At 38.0% G+C, this 22158-nt stretch overlaps 2 pseudogenes; both read left to right on the forward strand.

Moving 5' to 3' along the window:
• The first annotated feature begins 3021 nt into the window (after positions 1 to 3021).
• Positions 3022 to 5006, forward strand: LOC132144784 (perforin-1-like; annotated as a pseudogene).
• Positions 5007 to 16484: 11478 nt separating this feature from the next.
• On the forward strand, positions 16485 to 21226 carry LOC132145624 (uncharacterized; annotated as a pseudogene).
• The last annotated feature ends 932 nt before the right edge of the window (positions 21227 to 22158 follow it).

Raw genomic sequence — 22158 nt, forward strand, 5'->3', positions numbered from 1 at the left:
ATTTGCAAGGAAATACAAGGTATGAACATTTGTATTTTAATATCAAGGTGAGGAGGAGGGGGGAACGCAGTGGAATACGACTCAAGTTAAAAAAGTTAGGGTTCAAGAGTATCCCACTGCCCAGCATAATCCTCGCGAATGTGCAATCCTTAGGAAGTAAAATAAATGAACTGCAAACAAATGTGCGCTGTCTACGGGAGTACAGAGAAACGTGTATGATTGCACTAACAGAGACCTGGTTAAAAGGGAATGACTGTGACATTGAGAACTATCTTTAGATGTTTTTGGAGCACCTCTGCAGCTGGACTGTGATCCTTCAATCACAGGAAAGTCTCAAGGAGGAGGTGTCTGTCTGTACGTAAACAATCAATAGGCAAAGACAGTGATTGTGCATGAGGAAATGTGCACCGCAGATATGGAACTATTAACTGTATCTATCCCAGTGGCGGTTCTACACGGAGGCTTAGGGAGGCCCGTGCCTCTGTAGACATGTCCCTGGCCACCCCTGTGGCCACCCCAGTGCTGGAAAAAAAAAAGTAATATGATTTTACATGCGAGCGCCAAAAGCTGAACTAATGTGACGCAACGTTTTACACGGGTAAATTAGTGCAGTGCACCCAAACACTTAGGAACTTAATCATATTCAGGGATGCAAACATCGCGCTTTTCGGCGCCTCCCGTTTTTTTTCACATCAGTTTGGGTGACTTGGGTCTGATTATAATTTCTCAAAGTCATCTGAAGCAATTCCATAGCTTAATGTTATGGACAGAAGACTATTAAATCATTAAATTAAAGTTTACAGAAACCTTGTTTTCCCTCCTCTGCGGCTGTCAATCATTCTCCATTCAGTATTCAAATAGCGCGCACCTCGTCCATTTACAGCAGGAAGCATGGTAAAACTCTCTCCAATATTATATACTCACATTATATTGCTTGATCTGTAGATAAAAAGGCTGTGGATTTGCATAAAATGACTTTATTTTGTGTATTTGTATTTTATGTTTGTTGTGGTTTTTAAAAGACTCGCTTGTGCCTGTTAGATCACACACGTTTTAAAAGCCGTAAACTTTTAAAATCACTTTGTGAGCTCAGTTTTGAAGCGTTTCATATTGTCATGGTTTTGCGCACTGAAAGATTATTAAAAGCTTATTATATTTTAGCCTGCACAATACATTTAAAATAAGCATAATTTAATTATGTATATTATTATTATATTATTTCTGTGTAGTGTAAGCATTATAAATATATACACTTCTGAATTCTTGACATTCATATATGAATATTAAATTGTGAAATGTATTATTGCCTGACTTGAATTTTATAAGAGTACTAATAGTAATTTGTTTTTATTAACATGTTTAGATTGTGTAAAATTACTGTGTAGATTTTTTCAAGAATTACTTTTTGTATTTATTTGCATTACATTTAAATAAAATATGTTGCCATTTTTAATGTGCCCCTCTGGTTAAACACTGGCCCCTCCTTGGCCCCCCTAGTAAAATTTGTCTAGAGCCACCACTGATCTATCCAGCCTTTCTATTTGCCAAGAGAATTTCAGCAACTTTTTATTTCAGTGGTATACATTCATCCAAAGCCTGATGTTCAGAAGGCAACAGAGACAATCAGTCAAGCAGTGCATCTGTATCAGTTAAATTCACCTGATGCTCCCCATTTTATTATGGGTGATTTTAACAAGTGTTCCTCGGAGGGAGTTTTACATTTCCATCAATATATTGACTGTCCAACATGCCATTATAAAAAACTTGGTCTATGTTATGGGTCAATATCAGATGCATATAGATCAACGTCAAGGCACAGCTAAAGGTATTTTAATGTTCCAGTTCAGTTCTTGCCTGTCCAGTTGTTTCCTGCCTCTACTCCTACTGTCCTTACCATAAAGGGTGAAATGCAACCTTTGAGCAGTAAAATATTTTTAGAATGTTGTCTTGCGAGAGATTACAGCAAGACAATAAAAAGACATGACATTAGTTTGACATGACATGTTTCCTTCTGGCTGTAGATCTGCTAAATATCAAATTGTATGATAGATTCATGTTTTTATCTCTCTTCTCTTTACTGCTTAAGCTTTAACCCCTGTTCCTATGCCAACTGTATGATTGTGTGTCTGTGTATACTAGACTAGTTTAAGTGTTTATGTAGTTAATAAAGTCTTATTTGTAAGTCTGTATTTAATAAATAAACAGAAAACACACGTCATTGATGTCATCTGTGAATTCGGCCAGATGCGTAACTGCTGTGTCGTCAACAGAGCTTATATAGCCACTGCAGAGAAACTGTGAAGAATGAGCCAGCCGACTGCTCTTAAATCTCTCTTATGGTAATTTAAGGGCATACATTATAGTAATTTTGCATCTACATCAGTGTTTTTCAAACCGGTCCTGAGAGCACCCCCAGCACTGCACATTTTCTGTGTCTCCCTTATCTATCACACCTGATTCAATTGACTGCAAGACCTGAAATGGCTGTCAGATATATGGAGACATACAAAATGTGAGGTGCTAGGGGTGCTTGCATGACCGGTTTGAAAACTACTAATCTACACAATCTCAAGTCAAAAATTCTATCCACTATGCATTTCTTCAAATCATAGGCTGATCGGTCTGTGCAGCACCTACATATTAAGTAGAACACATCTAGAAAAGCCTGTCATCGAGCAACACTAACACTTATCATAACAATGCATATCATTTGTAGCTAATACAAATCTTTGACACCCACAGCTACACAACCATCATATAAAATGAGCAGTTAGAGAAAAAAATTTCATTGATCTGCTCACCAGTGAATTTGGTGGTAAGACACTGATAAATCATCATATGATTTTAAAGAAACCATCAGTGTTTGAAAGTACAGACTTGTACTTTAAATGTTTTTTTATTTGTTTTAAAATAATACTGTTGATATAATCAATTTTATGAAGAAGTTTATTTTTATGTAAAAATCTGACACCAATAATGACTTCATAGATATATTGAAATGTTCTTCTCTCACTACAGATCATGGGGCAGATACAGATTTACCTTGTTGTTTTCTGGGCGTTGCTTCTCATGACCATTGCTGGAGAGGGTGACATAGGCTCATCCAAAGAGTGTGAAAATGCTCCCTTTGTTCCAGGACACAATCTTGCTGGAGAAGGATTTGATATTGTGACCATGTAGCGAAAAGGTTCTTACGTGATCGACACAGAAACATGGGATTTAGGAAACGGCACTTGTATATTGCACAAAAACACGTTCATGAATGGAGTAAAACAGAAGCTACCAGCAGCAGTTGTAGACTGGAGGGCCTTGCCAAAGTATTCGATGAAAGTCTCAAGTCAGATCTATGAATCAAGTGAAGCACTGGTCAAAGAATCATCATCAGCAGTCTCGGCTGGCTGGAACATTGGTTTAGATATGAAGGCAGGTGGATATGTGGTTGGAAGCACTCTTTCCAAGGAAGCAAAATTTGCAATGCAAAAATCGAAAGAAGACAAATACAGTTTCACCAAACATGAAGTTTTATACAATTTCTACAGGTTTATTTCCTTCACTCATAATGTAAATTTTTTTTAAAATAAAATGACTATGAAATTAAAACTTAAACTGCAAATTGTTCCTTCTTTGAGCCCACTAAATTGAAATGTTTACTGTTTTTTTACAGATATCGTGTAGCTGCAAAGCCTCCTCTTCAAGCAGAGTTTCTTGAAGCAGTCAAATCACTCCCTAAATCCTACGATCCAGTCACCTACCGCAGCCTGATCTCAACCTATGGCACTCATTATACCACAAGTGTCAAGTTAGGAGGGGAAATGAAAGCCATAACAGCCATCAAAACCTGTCAGGCAGCACTGAGTGGACTTACAGACACTGCAGTGAAGGACTGCTTGGATGTAGAAGCCTCTGGTATATACAAGGGAGCAACTGTGAGGTCAAAGACTAATTTATGTCAAGAACTAAAAAGAAAGATGCACACAAATGTAAAGTTCAGCTCCATGTTCAGTGAACGTCAAATGGAAATTATTGGAGGAGAAAAAAATGGAGAAGATCTACTTTTTTCAACACACCCAAATTCCCTTAAAAAATGGTTAGAGTCTTTGAAGAGTCTCCCTGATGTTGTGCATTACTCTCTGAAACCCCTTCATTTCTTACTGAGTGATAAACACCCTGCCAGGAAAGGACTGAAGAAAGCTGTTGAAAAATACATCACTGAAAATGCCCTTAAGAAGGTTTGCTCTAAGACTTGCCAGAGGTGCAGCACAAGAGACCGATGTGCTTGTGTTTGTGAAAGTAGTCAAATGATAAAGTCTAACTGCTGTCCAGCTGAAAGAGGACTAGCCACCCTGAAAGTCTACAGTCTCAGAGCCAAAGATCTGTATGGAGATACATTTACACAAACAGATGGCACTGTAACTGTTACATATGACGGCAAATTTAGGCGCACTCAGACCAGATTAATAATAATGACAATCCAAGCTGGCCAGAAACATTTGATTTTGGTCCTATTAAGATCAGAATGGCCAACAAAATAACTTTTACAGTGTATGATGCAGACAGGTACTGGAACAGTGATCTGCTTGGTTCATGCTCTTTTTATCTTAGAAGTGGAGTTGTGCGTGATGCTTGTGCTTTTACATATGGCACCTTCTATTTTAAATACAAAGTTGAATGTGCTCCCAGTCTACGGGGCCCTCAATGTAATGAATACAGACCTTCTCCAATGGCTGCCCCTCTGGCTGATATTTTCAGCTCAAGAAATGGTGTTCTGGTTAAAGACTTGCCAAGGCTTGAATTAGCTCTCAATAACTCAGATAAGTTCAATTTCAAGAGTACGTTGATAAAAGCCAGTGATACTGTGACCTGCATTTTGAATCCTTCCTTTATGCATGAAGTCTAAGAGCCTAACTGCACTTTCATCTACTAGAAAAAAGTGTATCTGTAACTTTTTCTTACTTATATTCCCATTTCCTTTCTGCATTCTTGCATTAATAAAGCATTCATAAAGACAGTTTGATTTGTGTGTCTTTTTTTCTTTTATTTTTTTACGAAATGCAAAAGCTACAGACAGTGCTGCATTTTACATTATAGTTGAGAAACCACAGCCTCATCAACAATTGAGCAAATTTACATACCTTTTTAAACTCACATTTGCCTGTGGCAATTTCACTTGTGTCCTTTGCAGTAGTTAACCAGGAAGGCAAGGTTCGGCTGATTACCTTTGGCAGTTAGCCCTTGCTATAAATACAGCATTATGCATTTGTTCATCCAATAATGGGCATTGTGGAAGTACCATTCTGAAAATGCAAATAAAAATAAAATGCCAAAAATACATTATATTATAGAAAAATTTAATATTTCACAATATTTTAGGGAGAGATGTTATCAAAGAGGGTGAAATGCACTGGCCATTTATCCAGGGTGCCTCGCTGCCTCTTCCTGAGATGCTAGGATAGACTGAAATAGTATGTTAAAATAACTATTTGTGCAATATAAATATAGGTGAAATAATGGCTGAACAGCAGTTTGCTAGTATGCTATTTTGAAAAACATTCTTCTTAGCTACTGCACATTTAGCAAAGATGGCAACTTCCAACTTGTGTACCTCTGTTGCTATGCGCCACCCAGTGGGATGCAATTGGAATGCTAACATATGCATCTCATTAAATATTATATATTATAATGTCAAACTGAAATACAAGAAGTTCATGTAAGGAATAATTGACAATGGACCATAGAATTAATGAAAAATAATGCAGACCCGAGGTGGAAATGCAGCCACTTGTCCCTAAAACACTCTTTGTGTGTGCGACTAATTTCTTACACATCTCATCCCACGCCTCCATCATTTTAGAGTTAGTAATGAAGGCTTGATATGCTGAATGCAATTTTTAGAGAAATAATTATTTTCAGATTTTTCATATACTGAAAAAGCTTTGGTAATACAATAATATTGTTACAACTCTGTAAACCACAAACACGATGAGGGAGATGAAGATAATCCAAAACTGTCTTTCAGAAATTCGCAAGAAGATCCAAATGGAGAGACACTATGGTGACATGGTTGGTTCACTTATTTTTCTTAATGTCGTTTTGTCGAGGTAACAACATTCTTATGCCATGGCCTCGAGATGCTGTGTTGAGGTAAAACATATTTTTCTTGTGGCCATGAGTTTAGCCATGACCATAGCAACCCGGGACTATATGAATAATTTTTTTTATTAACAATTAACATTTCATTTATTATTATTTATATTATTATTATTATTATTATTATTATTAAAGTTTTTATAATTATTTTTATATATGCTTATTTCCCCTTTCAATTCGTGTATCGCTTTACATAATTAATGTTTTGTATAATTAGCCTATGCTATTATTTGATAACATATCTTTTGCAAATACTGTAAACATCTGATAATTATTCCAATCATTCTAATTATTTGACTTTATCATTGTATTTATGTCCATGTGTAATGATAAATGAGCATATTGTGATTTCATTTACAAATGAAACCACATGAATGATTAATTCCTCAACAAAACAATAGTGTTTATAAATATAGTCTATTAATTTTTTATATAAAAATATAACCACTAATAATGTTAATAATAATTATTATAATATACAAATATTATGAGAAAAGATGATCAGTTAATGGACTTATAAATGTTTTCTTGTAGGCCTATTTTATTTTATGTTCTTTTTGTAACATTTATTTGATAATTTCATTCGAATGCTGTTTAGATGCCAAGCCCTACGGTTAATATAATAATTGAATAATGTCATAATTTCTACAATGATGAATATAATAATTTCTTGATTAAAAAATAAAATATTAATTAAAGCTGCAAGCAGTGATGAAAGGGCCCTCACACCCGGGCTCACCGTCACCCAATGGCTGTTGGGAAAAGGCAAAAAGTAGGCAATATGCTTTTAAAGAGGTTAATGTTGGATAAATGCATCAAATTCACTTATATGTTCCAAACTTCCTGCTGCCATTTGGTGGTGCTATGACTATAACTGGATATTGACATGTAGATGTGCTCAGACCAGGACTCTTACCAAACATGTGAAGTTCGGGGCAGATTGGACATTGCATGTTTAAGTTAATGTAAATGAGATAATTTCCTGTTGCCAGCAGGTGGCGCTATAATCATAATTTAATATTGATCTTTAGTTATACTCAGGCCAGGACTCTTATAAAACGTGTGAAGTTTGGGGCAGACTGGGCATTATATGCATGAGTTACAACAACTTCCTGTTTCATAAGTATTAATAGCATACTTTAGCACTTACTTTGTTTTGCTAGCATGTTTTAGAATATTTCTAGCATGTTAAGCACACAATGGCATATTTTACTGTGTTGCTAATAGTGCATACCAGTGTAAAATGTAATTTCCTGCTGCCAGTAGGTGGTGCTATAACTATAACCAAATTTGAGCATGTAGATGTCTTCAGGCCATAACTCTAATCAAACTTGTGAAGTTTGGGGCAGATCGGACATTGCTTGCCAGAGTTACAGCAACTTCCGGTTTCACTGCATTAGCATGCTTTAACACTGAGCTAAGTGTTGCTAGCATGTTTTAGCATGATTCTAGAATTTTGCCATTCTATTTAACACTTGTTGATGCTTTTTATTATTTTGCAAGGAGTTCATAACAATGTTAAAATGACACTTTCTGTTGCCAGCAGGTGGTGCTATGACTATAATTGAATACGGGCATGTTGATGTGTTCAGGACAGGACTCTTATCAAACGTGTTCGAATTGGGGCATATTGGACACTGCATGACTGAATTACAGTAACTTCCTGTTTTACTGCATTAATAGCATGCTTTAATTCTTAGCTAAATGTTGCTAGCATGTTTTAGTATGTTTCTAACATGTTGCCAGTGTATTTGGCACTTGCTGACATTTTCAATATGTTTTGCTAGGAGTCCTTAACAGTGTTAAACATGACACTTCCTGTTGCCAGCAGGAGGCACTATGACTATAAACGAACACAGGCATGTTGATGTGTTCAGGACAGGACTCCTGTCAAACGTGTGAAGTTTGGAGCAGATCGGACATTGCTTGCCTGAGTTACAGCAACTTCCTTTTTCACTGCATTAGTAGCATGCTTTAATAGTTAGCTAAGTGTTGCTAGCATGTTTTAGTATGTTTCTAGCATATTGCAAGCCTATTTGACACTTGTTGAGACTTTTTAATATGTACCTACGAGTCCATAACTATTAACAGTGTTAACTATGTCACTTCCTATTACCAGCAGGTGGTGCTATGGTAAATGGTAAATGGACTGCATTTATATAGCGCTTTCAACAGACCACATGGCCATCCAAATCGCTTTACAATTTGCCTCACCTTCACCCATTCACACACTCATTCACACACCGACTGCGGTGTCAGCCATTCAAGGCGCCATCCAGCTCGTCGGGAGCTGGGGTTAGATGTCTTGCTCAAGGACACCTCGACACTTGGTCAGGTGGAGCCGGGGATTGAACCACCAACCTTCCGGTTTGTAGACAACCTACATGAACCACTGAGCCACTGCCGCCCCTATGACTGTAATTGAATTTTGGCATGGGTGTTTGTTAAGGACAGAACACCTATCACAACTGTGAAGTTTGGAGCAGATTGGACATTGCTTGTCTGAGTTACAGCGACTTCCTGTTTCACGGAGAACATCAAACTTTGTCAGGGACATGCCCTTTGATGAAAACTCAAAATCTTCGCAATTCAACGTCACAAAGGTCTTATGATGATCCTCACCAAATTTGAAGATAATCCAAACAAAACTGTAGGAGGGGTTTGTCAAAGTACAAGGCATGGGAATTGCAAAAACGGCACAAAAATCGTACAGGAAATTCAAAATAACGTTCTTCCTGTTGGGTTTTTGAGCATGTTTAGGCCCTCAAAAATGCTATTCATTTCAGAGAAGAACAAGAAGAACAAGAAGAAGCGGAAGAATTATATTAAACAGAGCAATTCCAAGAGGGTCCTCACACCACCGGTGCTCGGGCCCTAATAAATACATCTCTGATAATCCCGGGTTGCTATGGTCACACAGGTTTGTTTGCACATTAACGTAGGTCATTCCCTGTGGTGGAAAAATTAATTTACATTGCTTCTACATGCCCATATATGCATGTGTTTTGTTAGAATTGCTGTGTGGACACACGCCTTAGAGTAATGGCAAGCAGGTGGTTCACGGAGCCATGTGGGTGCAGAAGGGCGATTCCTGGAGAGAAACAGATGTCTGAGAATGACCTGAGAGAATCATTGGGCCATAGAATGGGGGGACAATGCCTGAGGACGACCTGGGGGGTCACCTAAGTCCTAAATGTGTGAGAAACAGCCTACAGAAGAGTGTGTTTTATGTTATCCATGGAAAAGTACAGCTGTTAAGACTTTGTAACCTTGACGCAGCAAGGGGATATAAGGTGGAGGACTGCCCTCCCCTCTGTCGCACTCTGCAGGAACTTGTGTTACTGTACGACTGTCTGACCTTCTTGCAACAATAAAAAGCTTCCTTTTTATTTATAACTGAGAGTGAGCCTGTCTCTTATGCTGATGAGAGTTGATCTAATTTTGCCCCAACATTCCCTCAACATAAGATTGTCCCATAAGTTAATATAATGTTCCCACAAATTATTATCTCTTGACCACGGCATATTATCACGTTCCCACAAGTAAAGATGTTAAGTGACTCGGAAAAGTTCTGGTGATGTTGTTTATGTATTTATGTCCTCATTGAGATGGCAAATGCTGAAATAAATGCAAGCGTCATGCAGTTCGGTCTATGTAGTAAACAAACCCACACGTCTCTGCCATTCATTCATTCACACAGAGACGCGCAGAACATGTAAGATTCATATTTCAACCAACTTTTGAGGCTTAACATTTACAGATACTGGTCCATATGGAGATTTGATTTGAATAATTTATGCTAATTTTGACAAATTCCTTGACTGTCCATATTAAAATGTAAGTTTCATTTTTATGAATAGATTTTGACATTCCGTCCGCGTTTTCTGCTTTGCGGAAATGCACTGTATGTGTCAAGAACCGGTACTTAAAGAAACCTGGTACCGTGACATTTTTATTTTTTTTGTACCGACTTGGTACCGAAGTACCGGGTCTTTTGACAACACTAGTACAAATTGTGAATAAAAACATAATGAATTGATGTGGAAGTTTTCAAATTTCAATATTTAATTCAGAATACAACATAGATGAAACATCAAATCTTTAAACTGAGAAAATGTTTAATTTTAAGAGAAAAATAAGTTGATTTTAAATTTCATGGCATCAACACATCTAGGAAAAGTTGGGACAAGGCCATGTTTACCACTGCGTGGCATCCTCTCTTCTTTTTATAACAGTCTGCAAACGTCTGGGGACTGAGGAGACAAGTTGCTCAAGTTTAGGAATAGGAATGTTGTCCCATTCTTGTGTAATACAGGCTTCTAGTTGCTTTAGTTGCTGTCTTAGTTCTTCTTTGTCGTATCTTCGTCTTTATGATGCACCAAATGTTTTCTATGGGTGAAACATCTGGACCGCAGGCTGGCTATTTCAGAACCCGGATCCTTCTTCTACGCAACCATGATGTTTTAATTGATGCAGTATGTCGTCTGGCATTGTCATGTTGGATAATGCAAGGTCTTTCCTGAAAGAGACGATGTCTGGATGGGAGCATATGTTGTTCTAGTACTTGGATATACCTTTCAGCATTGATGGTGCCTTTCCAGATGTGTAAGCTGCCCATGCCACACGCACTCATGCAACCCCATACCATCAGAGATGCAGGCTTCTGAACTGAGTGCTGATAACAACTTGGGTTGTCCTTCTCCTCTTTAGTCCGGATGACACGGCATCCCAGTTTTCCAAAAAAGAACTTCAAATTTTGATGCGTCTGACCTCAGAACAGTTTTCCACTTTGCCACAGTCCATTTTAATTGAGCCTTGGCCCAGAGAAAATGCCTGCGCTTCTAGATCATGTTTAGTTATGGCTTCTTTTTGACCAATAGAGTTTTAGCCGGCAACGACGAATGGCACGGTGGATTGTGTGCACCGACAATGTTTTCTGGAAATATTCCTGAGCCCATGTTGTGATTTCCATTACAGTAGTATTCCTGTATGTGATGCAGTGCTGTCTAAGGGCCCAAAGATCACGGGCATCCAGTATGGTTTTCTGGCCTTGACCCTTACGCACAGAGATTGTTCCAGATTCTCTGAAACTTTGGTAATGATATAATGAACTGTAGATGATGATAACAATTTTTCTCTGAGAAACTACTTTCTGATATTGCTCCACTATTTTCACCACAGCATTGGGGGAATTGGTGTTCCTCTGCCCATCTTGAATTCTGAGAGACACTGCCACTCTGATAGGCTCTTTTTAAACCCAATCATGTTGCCAATTGACCTAATACTGTAAGTTGCAAATTGGTCCTCCAGCTGTTCCTTATATGTACATTTAACTTTTCTGGCCTCTTAATGCTACCTGTCCCAACTTTTTGGGAATGTTTAGGTCTCATGAAATCAAAAATGAGCCAATATTTGGCATGACGTTTCAAAATGTCTCACTTTCAACATTCGATATGTTATCAACTGTATATTCTATTGTGAATAAAATATAAGTTTATTGTATTTGTAAATTATTCCATTCCTTTTTTACTCACAATTTGTACAGTGACCCAACTTTTTTTGGAATCGCAAAGCTATTAAGTCTAAGGTTCTTCTAGGCGTTTTACTTTTATATGCATTATATACAGTAAATGTATTCCTTAATCTTAATACATTAAATTAATGTTATAAAAAAATATAAATTATGATGCTTTATATATTGCTAGATCCACAGAGCTGCTTTTCTGGGCATATTCTGCCCATGACAGTAGTTTCTGAGGTATCGGCAGTCACTTGATTCAACTGTTTGCCCATTTGATTGTGGGTGGTACCCTGATGTGAGACTGACATTTACAAGTCAATAAACAGAAGAAGGCTGACCACACTTGACTGATGAATTGGGTCCCATGATCTGAGACTATTTCATCTGGTAGATAATATTATTAGAAAACAAAATGAAAAAGCGGCTCTGCTCTGCTTCTGCTGGGAGCTTTGGTAATGGAAGTAGTTGGCAGGCCTTAGAGAATCTATCAGTTACAGTCAAAATGGTACTGTTACCTTGTGAAATTGGTAGATATGTTATGAAGTCGATGGATATGTGGGACCAAGGTCATTGGGGCATAGGAAAAGGCGGAAGAAGACCTTCCAGGGCTTGTCTAGATGTTTTTGAGGTGGCACAACTGACACAGTCATTTACAACTGTTGCAGTTGTGTCCGCATTCATGTAGTCCCGCCAAAATCAGTTCCGTAGCAGTCAAAGGGTGGCAGAAATACCAGGGTGTCTGGAGCTGGGATGACTGAACCCAGTGTAGAACTCTCTGACAGAGAATGTATGGCACAAAAGTCTTCCCCAGCAAACATTCTGAAGGGGCTGGTTCTTGAGCCTTGGCCAGCATAATATCTGTCATTTTATTGTACAGAATTGGAGCGAGAATGATAATGGGAAGAAGAATAGGTTCTGTCGACTACTTTTGGGTGGTGTGGCCAAACTGCTAGGAAAGAGCGTCTGCCTTGGCGTTCTTGGTGCCTGGTCAGTGGTAAGTGATGGTGAACTGGAATTGAGTGAAGAACAGGGCCCACCTGTCTTGCCAGGGATTTAGCCTTCTAGCTGAGCGTAAGTACTCTAGATTTCTGTGTTCAGTTAAAACCATAAAAGGATGCCTGGCCCCCTCCAACCAATGATGCCATCCCTCAAATTCTGCCTTCATGGCTGGAAGTTCTCGTTCCTCACATCATCGTTTTTTTCTATAATAGTCAGTTTCTTGGAAAATAAGTCAAAAGGGTGAAACTTAGATGGTGTTCCTTGATGTTGAGACAGAATTGCCCCATCGCTGTGCTTGAAGCATCAACCTCTACCACAATTGGAAAACTGGGATCAGGATGTCACAATATAAGAGCAAATGTGAAACGTTGGTTATAGGATCCCAAAATGCCTGGGTAGCTGCTGGGGATCCTTTTAGACTTGTTCCCCTCCTCAAAGCATTGAGGTGAGGGGGGATGCAATTAGACTGAAGTGTCTGATGAACCATCAATACAAGTTAACAAATCACAGAAATTGCTGTAGTTGCTTCACAGGCCTATGCAGAGGTGGCATAAGTGGTTATCAATGAGGCATTGTAGAACAGATTTCATGTGGGCTACATGCACCTCCATGCAGTTGGAGTGGATAAAGATGTCATCAATATACACTATAGTGTTTGAGCAAGACACAAAAAATGTCATTGATGAGTGACTGGAAAACAGGCAGATTTGAAGGGCATAACAAGATATTCATAGGTCCCTCTGCTTATGGTGAAGGCATTCTTCCACTCTCCATCTCCCTCTCGTATGCGGATTAAGTTGTAAACTCTGTGTAGGTCAAATTTGGTGAAGGGCCACAGGGATGATAGGTAGTGTGTAGCAAAACTTGACTGTGATTTCGTTGAGACCATATTAACCAATGGAGGGGTGGAGTCTTCTGTCCTTCTTGTGAACAAAGAAAAAGAAAAATTGCCTCCAATTTATATGGGCTATTGTTCCTCCACAGTTGGTCAAGTCAGGGCTGGTGAAGGTCAGGGAGGTTTACAAGAAGTCTCAAGACTGTCTATACCAGGGGTGTCCAGACTCGGTCCTGGAGAGCCACTGACCTGCAAAGTTTTGCTCCAACCCTAATTAAACACACCTGATCCAGCTAATCATGGAATAACTAGGCATTCTAGTAACTTCCAGGCAGGTCTGTTAAGGCAAGTTGGAACTAAACTTTGCAGGACACCTGCCCTCCAGGACCGAGTTTGGACAACCTGGTCTATACAAATGGGCAAATCAATAAATTGATCCAAAATCCGCCCCTCGTCTCAGCGGGCCAGGTCTGACTGCTACTCGAGGTTTAATCTTTTTCTGAAGAGCACTTTTGTCATTCTCACATACCATTTGGGCAACAAGGGTGTGGAATTCAACATCATAATCTGAAGCAGATCTTCCCTGATATAAGTTAAGTAACGGAACACCAGAATGTTCCAAAAAAATTATGGACAAGTTATAGGAAGTTTATGCCGGATTAAGAAGGATCTTATACTGTATGTAGGAGGTTTAGGTGAGGGGGGATATGGTGAATGACCTTTCTCGGCAGTGGGGGAGGGGGAGCAGTAAGCAGAAAGCACTGACAGACTGTTTTCCTAATGAATGTTGTTCAGTTGCTTTAACGCAATGTATTTTGTTTAAAGCGTTATATAAATAAAGGTGACTTGACTTGACTTTAATTGACAGCTTATCCAATCATTGAAATGTTATACTCACTGGGACGCTGCAAGGAGAGTCTTGAATGTCAACCAGACCTCAACATTGATGCCCCAGCCAAGCACAGAATGTACTCCTCATGCCATCGTCACATGAGGGGATCATCTTCTTCTCATTGTCCATTCGGCGCAAATCTGCCATGCAAAGGCAAAGACCATAACTTCAGTTACTGGTATTTTTAGGATATTCAAGACATCAAGACATTCAAGACATCCTTCATCATGTGGATAAGTATTATCAGGTTTGTTATTTTTCCAAGAAAATAATGGGTTTTCTTAATCGTGACTTCAAAAAGCCCCGGAGAAACCAATTATAATTACTACGGGGGTGGGGGGGGGGTAATTACTGTGAATTTTTTTTAAAAAATGGATTAAATAATAAATATAAATAATAAAATGAATAGCTCAGTAGTTATAGGCATTCTCTAGCCATTGAGTTTACATCTGTTATACACTTGTTATTGCATTATTGCATTATAGCATGAGTGCAGTCTATAACATCCACTATCATTTCGGACACCACTACAAAATTATACAAAAATATATTTAAGGGTATAGGGTATAGGATTTCTGACACAGACATGAGGTTTTTAGCATTATTTGAGCATAAAAAAACTTTTATGGTAGATTAGGCAAGATTTGGTTGCTCGTCTGAAATATGTTATTTAAATGTGAGTGTGGCAAGCAGTTTGTGAGATTTCAGTATTTGCCTATTCAAGAAGATAGATAGGGCTTCTTGCAGGCCCCAAATAACTGCATGGAGGCATTGTAAACATTGCTTCCAATTGAACAGACTTTCTTTGAAAGGGAATTTGATGTGTGTATGTGCAGATAGAGAGAAAGAGTGCGAGAGAGAGAGAGAGAGCTTTGCATAGATAATGTAATTTTGTTGTGAAAACTTTTTACTTAATTATATTGTTGCTCATATTTGCTTTGCCATTTCATATGTCTTTGTTGATTTTTGGTTGTTTTGTTGTTGTAACTTGTAACACAACTAAGTAAGTAACACAACAAATAAGTGTCCACTGTGCTATAAATAATTATTATAATCTTTAAACATTTGTAGATTCATATATTTAAATCAATCAACAACAGTAATGTAACTTTATAGACACTGGTTAAAGAACCATTGTTTTTAAGGCTTATGAATTTGAATTGATGAGCATGGTTTGCAATCAGGAACAGCTTACTATCTCTCTCTCTCTCTCTCTCTCTCTCTCTATATATATATATATATATATTTCTCTCTCTCTTTATATATAGATATACATAGTATTACATTCAAGAATGGTTCCTTATGGTTCACAATAGTCACTGTGTATTTTGTATATTATGTTAAATAATTAAGCTAAGGCCTTAAGGCTTAATAGACTGAGCATATGACCATGCAATTAATGTTATTGCTTGCTTTATTAAAACTCCAGGAAACTGCATTTCGTGTGCACTTCTAAGTATTGTTGTGATATGTTTAAGTGTCTGTGGTTTGTAAGTATGTTTCTGATCTTCAGCATTTCACACATCAGTTGAAATGAAATGAATTGCATTTAGCACTTCTCACATGCCCTCCACTTATGGGTCTTATCATATGAGAGTCAAACTTAATGTAGCAATATCCATACACTTGTACACACATTAATATAGGACTAGCCTATTTGCTATATCAAAATATTTGAGCAGCACAAGAGTGTCATGATGTCAAAACCAGTGCTGTTACAATGAATTACAGTTTATATATATATATTGTTATTATTAAGGTGATTCATAATGCAAGCATGCATTATACTGGAAGGCCTATATGCTTTATATCATATGGTTGTATATGATTATATCTACCTTCCAAGATCTTGCTCCAAGTGCACATTTTAAAACCACATTTGAAAAGAACATGTTTATTTTTATGTTTTATTTCATTTAGGTTAAGTTAGGTTAGGTTAGGTTAGTGATTAAAAATGCATTAGCGTCGTCCGTCCCTCCAAAACACATATTTACGTCATCATGCGACGTCACAGTAATTCACAATTGTGATTGGCTGCTGCAGAAAGGAGGGTCTTATCTACAGAGCCTAAGGAAGAAGAAGGCGGCCATTTTCGTGAGGTCGTAGGCTTTTGTGGTGAGTTTTAATGCTGATTTTGAAGAGAGAAGTTACTGGAAAGGCAGCTAGCATTCTATTTGAATAGCACGGTCTTATACTGGTTTCAGATGACCAACTTTTTTATTTAACGCCTTGGGTATCGACTGTTTTATAGTAGCCTGTTATGTAGTTACCTAAAGACGACGTTACTGTCCCAAACACACACATGAGCTGACATCGAGACATATTGATATTCGGCTGCTGGGAAAACTGCTTAAACCGAAAAGTTTACGATATGTGTCCTTTTACCATAATATGGACTTTCCGCAAATAATTGCCACGAAATTTTAAGTAAACCCTTCCACTCAGGAAAACGTGTTTGGTCTGGAGGACCAAACTGTAAAAAAACTAAAATAAATAAATGACGTAAAAAAAAGTAACGTTAGTTTCCTCAACATTCAGAATTTATTTTATTTTTATATGTATCATTGAAACTCTTTATTATCAGTATTATTATTATTGGTGTTGGTGTTATTTTTTATTATTTTACATTATTACATTATTAATAATTAGTTTATTATACAGTATTTCAATATTTTTTTTACTATTTACTATTTACTATTATTTATTTTTTACAATTTACATTGAACTGCGTCGAATTGACATTTTATTTGATCTAAACTAATTTAATTGAATCAATAATTATAAGTACTGGGATGAATTAGTGCGATTAAAAAAAACTAAAATAAATGAATACATAAATGACTCGAGTAGTTTCCTCAACATTCAGAATTTATTTTTGTTTTATTGAAACTCTTTATTTTCATCATTATTATTATTGGTGTTGGTGTTTTTTTATTATTTGACATTATGAAATTATTATCAATAAGTTTATTATACTGTATTTCTATATTTTTTCTCTTTTTTTACAATTTACATTGAACTGTGTCTAATTTACATTTTACTTGATTAGATCATTCATTATAAGCACTGGGATAAATTTGTGTGATTAAAAAAAAAGTATGGTGGGGGGAGTGATAAAAGTTAGCCATCCCTGTAGTAAACGTGTTTTTTGTGTGTGTGTTTTTTTTTTTTTTTTTACAAATTTGGTCAAATGTTGTTTTTGTTTTCCCTAGATGCCAAGACACTGCTCTGCTGTAGGTTGCAAGTCACGTGACACAAAAGACATTAGGAAATCTGGGATCACTTTTCACAGGTGCAACTCCATATTTCCAAATCAGTAGTCAAATTTACCAACATTATATTAAATGCTTTTAGCATTTTATTATATGCTTCCTGCTGTTCCTGTTCCTGTCCCTATCAGAACAGCCCCTTGATCCACCAGTTGAGAACCACTGCTATACAACATGTTCAGATTTCCAGAGATGTTTAGGTGCTTTCATTTTGATTAAGCACTAAGCAGCAAATTTTCATAGCAACAACTGCATTGACTCCGTGTTCAGTGTATAGTCTGGTAGTTTGTATACTACCATGCCCTCTGGATCAAAATGTACCTTTTTGTTCAGCACAAGACAAACTTTAATTATTAAAATCTGCCTCCTAGCGACCAATTGACTGAACTACATTCTTACAGTCATTTGCATTGAAGTCAACTCATTGTCATGTTTATTTTTTTAATGTGATGAAAAGCGGTGTAAAAGAGTATAATGTGTCTCAACAGAGGTTCCTCAAAGGGTAACCATATGATCTGATCACTTGTTAATGTTGTTTATTATGTGTTTCAGATTGCCAAAGAAGGGAAATCCTCGACGCACAGCTTGGATTATAAACTCTCGTCGCAGAGGCCCTGGGGGAAAAGGGCAGTGGGACCCCCAAAGTGGATTCATCTATTTCTGCTCTAAACACTTCACCCCCGACAGCTTTGAACTCTCCGGTGTCAGGTCTGCTAATAATTACCCTCTTTACATTTCCTTCACTGAAATGTCTCTGATTGTTGAAATACAATGCATTAGAAGGTACAGATGAATAAATGATTTAGATTTTCTCCTTTTTTAGTGGCTATCGCAGACTGAAGGATGATGCGATTCCCACTGAATTTGACATTCAGCCTCACGGAGGAGGAACTGCTGGGAAATGTGCAACAAAACGCAGAGGCAGACCTCGAAATGTGGACAAACATATCAGGTATTTTACATAAAGCTGCAATAAAAATCACCTCTTACTAGTGTGCTTTCTCTTGATTAAAGAAAGAAAGAAAGAAAGAATGTGTTTAATTGTATTCCAAGTGCACTTGTAGTGTACTTTAAACTGAAACACGACTATGTTTCTTAACACACTTAAGTACACTTAAAAAAGTGCATTTTAGAATAATGTCAAATATTACAAAAAAGCACATTTTATATGATTATGTTTTAGTAATCTTGTGTTATGCTTTAAAAAAGTACACTTATTTCGGTGTGTCGACTAACATACTTAAGCACAAGTACTTTGAACTGTAGTGTGTTACTTGATATTACATTTAAAGTTAGTATATTTTAAACACACTAAATTGTCTGCTTTATCATTTAAATGTGTCATTACAGATTTTAATAGAAATGGCATTCAAATATTATCTTAGATTTATTTATTTATAAATATGTATTCAAGTCCTAATAACACTCTCGAGGGCAGCTAATTTCATTTAAACTATATAACATTTTTATGTCATTACAATTAACACACAATTAGGGGAACCGTTAGGTTCTGTTTGCGAGTATATTCTATTTAGTAGTTTTTTTCCAGGTAAGTGCCCATTTTTATAAAGTCTTCTACAAAAGTATTTTTTGTTGTTGTTGTTGTTGTTGTTGTTGTACTAAACATGCATATTTTACACCAAATCTCTTCAGTGTCAAGAAATCCTCCAGTAGTGAGGACTCAGAAACCCAGGAGATCTTCAACAATGAGACTGTGTTGCCAGAAGTAGCAGAAAATGAGTGTGAAAAGGGCGAAGGGGAGGACGAGCATGCTCAGCCTTCATCAGAGGCTCCTCAAACCTCTGAAGAGACCACACTAGATGACCAGCCTCCTGTCCCCTCTTCTCCTCCTCGTCCACCTTCTCCATCCTGCTACATGAGACGTCTCCCGCCTCCTCCTGGATTTTACTTGCCCAAAGAGCACAACTACGCTCAGCTGTGCCCTCTAGTGTGGCGCAAGCGCTACGACAAAGCCATTGACAGCTTGGAAAAAGCTCTGCGTCTTCTGAGTGCCGCCCGACGGCGGGAGAACCGCCTACGTCACGCGTTACTGCGTCTCAGAGAGAACCGACTCAGAAGTACCCTGTTACGCACACGAGACGGAGCCAAAGGGAAGGAGGCCCGAGGAGGCAGGTGTTCAAGCTGGAAGGGACGGGTGCCGAAGGGGGAGAGAGGCTGCAATCTTGACGGGCTGGAGGAGAGCGCAAGTGATGAAATAGACCTTCTGGCCGAGGGCTGGACTGGACAAGCACAGACAAAAGGAAGAGTCGCTGGGGAAGAAGAAGAAGGCTGCTGCTTTTATTGCGGAAGAGACAATGAAGGAAACAAAGTAATCGTAGCAACTGTAGGACCTGATGTTCAAGGATCCCATAAGCCTAAGAGAATCCAGGGAATCAAAAGGAAAGCCAAAGTGCTCAAAGAACAGAAGTCAGAGACCTCACGGACTGATGTGGCGCCTGTGGAGCAGCAAAGCTACTATTTATATTACTGTGAGAGTGCAGAGAACGAGGACACGATGCAGGTGGTCACCATGGAATTGCTGAGCAACGAGGAGGAAACATCTCTAGAGCTTCACAGCAATGCAGAAGAAATCCAGCAGCTCGCTCTGCTGCATCCACAGACTGACATGCACACTGCGCCTGGGCTTGGGCCTGTTCAATACTCCACAACACTGCAGGAAACTTCTGCGCCATTCCAGCTGCAGCAACTCCCAAGTGCTTCAGCCGCAACAGGGACTTCTGCTCTCTGACCTCGTCACAAAGGAAAAGAGCGGCATGGAAATGGAGCAGGGACAGCAGTTCTTCTGGGTTCAGGAAGGGACTGATGATCACGTCCTGCTGATGCCGGTTCCTGCCGAGGCGAGGGAAAGCAACGGGGTCGATGTTGAGACTGTGATCGAGACCGTGCAGCCTCAGGTGATACTGGAGAGATATCAGTCAAAGGACGCTGAAGAAAGGGATGGACTGGCTGTGAAGTGTGATTCCACTGTATTAACGGCTACAGCGTGGGAACACGGTCCGCTCACACACCAGTCAGACCTGAGAGAGAGACTGAAGGAACATCTAGAGGGGTTTCAGCTTCAGCTCAGCGGCGAGTTTATTGACTGAACCGATCGATGTGACATAGTTTCATGTTTTCTGTTCTTCAATTACAGATTCGATCATTTGAGATATTTTAAAGGCATCAGGATCACATGAAGGTGAATTATTGTTCAAATTGAATATGTTTGTATTTTAATTGGAAAGCTGTAATTCAATAAAACTCTTCAGTTAGTCAGATGTGCATGTTGTATATGCAGTGTTTAGTTTAACTGGATTCTCTAATACAGATAAATGCATCATTTGACATCGCAGTTAGACTGTTCAAAAATGCCAGAATTACACTTTAAATTCAAGTTTGAAACTTACTCTGTTATTCTTCCCTGTCTATATACACACAAACACTGGTTACTGTAGTGGGTTTTAAAGCAATTGTTTGTTCCCTTAACCATGATGATCAAGTTTTCCTTTCATAAAGAAATGCCTGCATTCCTTGTTGATTTAGGATGGACTCCAAAGATTTTTATCTAGAAGAAAAACAATGACACATTACGTAAATTCTTAAATAAAAACTTGACTATTATTGCATATTGATTTAAATATGTCCCAGGCCAGAGATTAATGGGCTCGTCCCCCACCTTTTTTTTTCTCAGCATTGTTCTTGGTAAAAAAAAACATGGACCACGTTTTTTTTAAACCACAAAAATAAGCTTTGCATCACAGGAATAAATTTACATTTAAAATAAATTCAATTAGAAAAATGTGAAAATAAATGCAGCCTTGGTGAGTTTAAGAGACTTCTTTCAAATTGTTTAAAATTATTTTTTTATTATTTTGCAGACCCCAGGTTTTGAATGGTTGTGTAAACATCCCAAGATTTTCATTGCCACTGTCAGGATTCTCAGCTTATGTTTCCAGATAACCTCATGTTCATTTAAAACCTACAACCACTCAGGGCAGGGGCGTAGATTACGCGGGGGACGTGTCCCCCCTACTTTTATCATCATGGAAATTTGTCCCCCGCACTTTTTCAGTCAAATTTGTTCGCATAGAGGTTTTCAAGAGCTGGTGTGAATAAATACAGATTTAAACTCAAAGAGACAGGATAGTCTGCGCATGACCTGATGTTTTATTCGGACCCAGAAGAAGATGAACTTAACGTAGCGCTAAACTCTCCTGCAGTGTGTGTTTCATTTATACTCGAAGCCGGAGCGGAGAAAGTCATAACAGGAAACTCCTAATATGGGCAACAGCGTCCAGCAGTTGTTTTGACAGAAGAACTGAAACTTTATAATATACGATTGCGACAATATGGTTTTTCAAGTCATCTCCAGCAGGCGATAAATACAATATATGAACAAAACGGTGCTAATTGACATAGATTTATTACAGTATACAAACTATTCTGCCTTATTATGTGATAAATACGTGTTTGTAGTATATAAAAAAAATCATTA

This window comes from Carassius carassius, chromosome 8, assembly GCF_963082965.1.
Source record: "Carassius carassius chromosome 8, fCarCar2.1, whole genome shotgun sequence".
Lineage (NCBI taxonomy): Eukaryota > Metazoa > Chordata > Actinopteri > Cypriniformes > Cyprinidae > Carassius > Carassius carassius.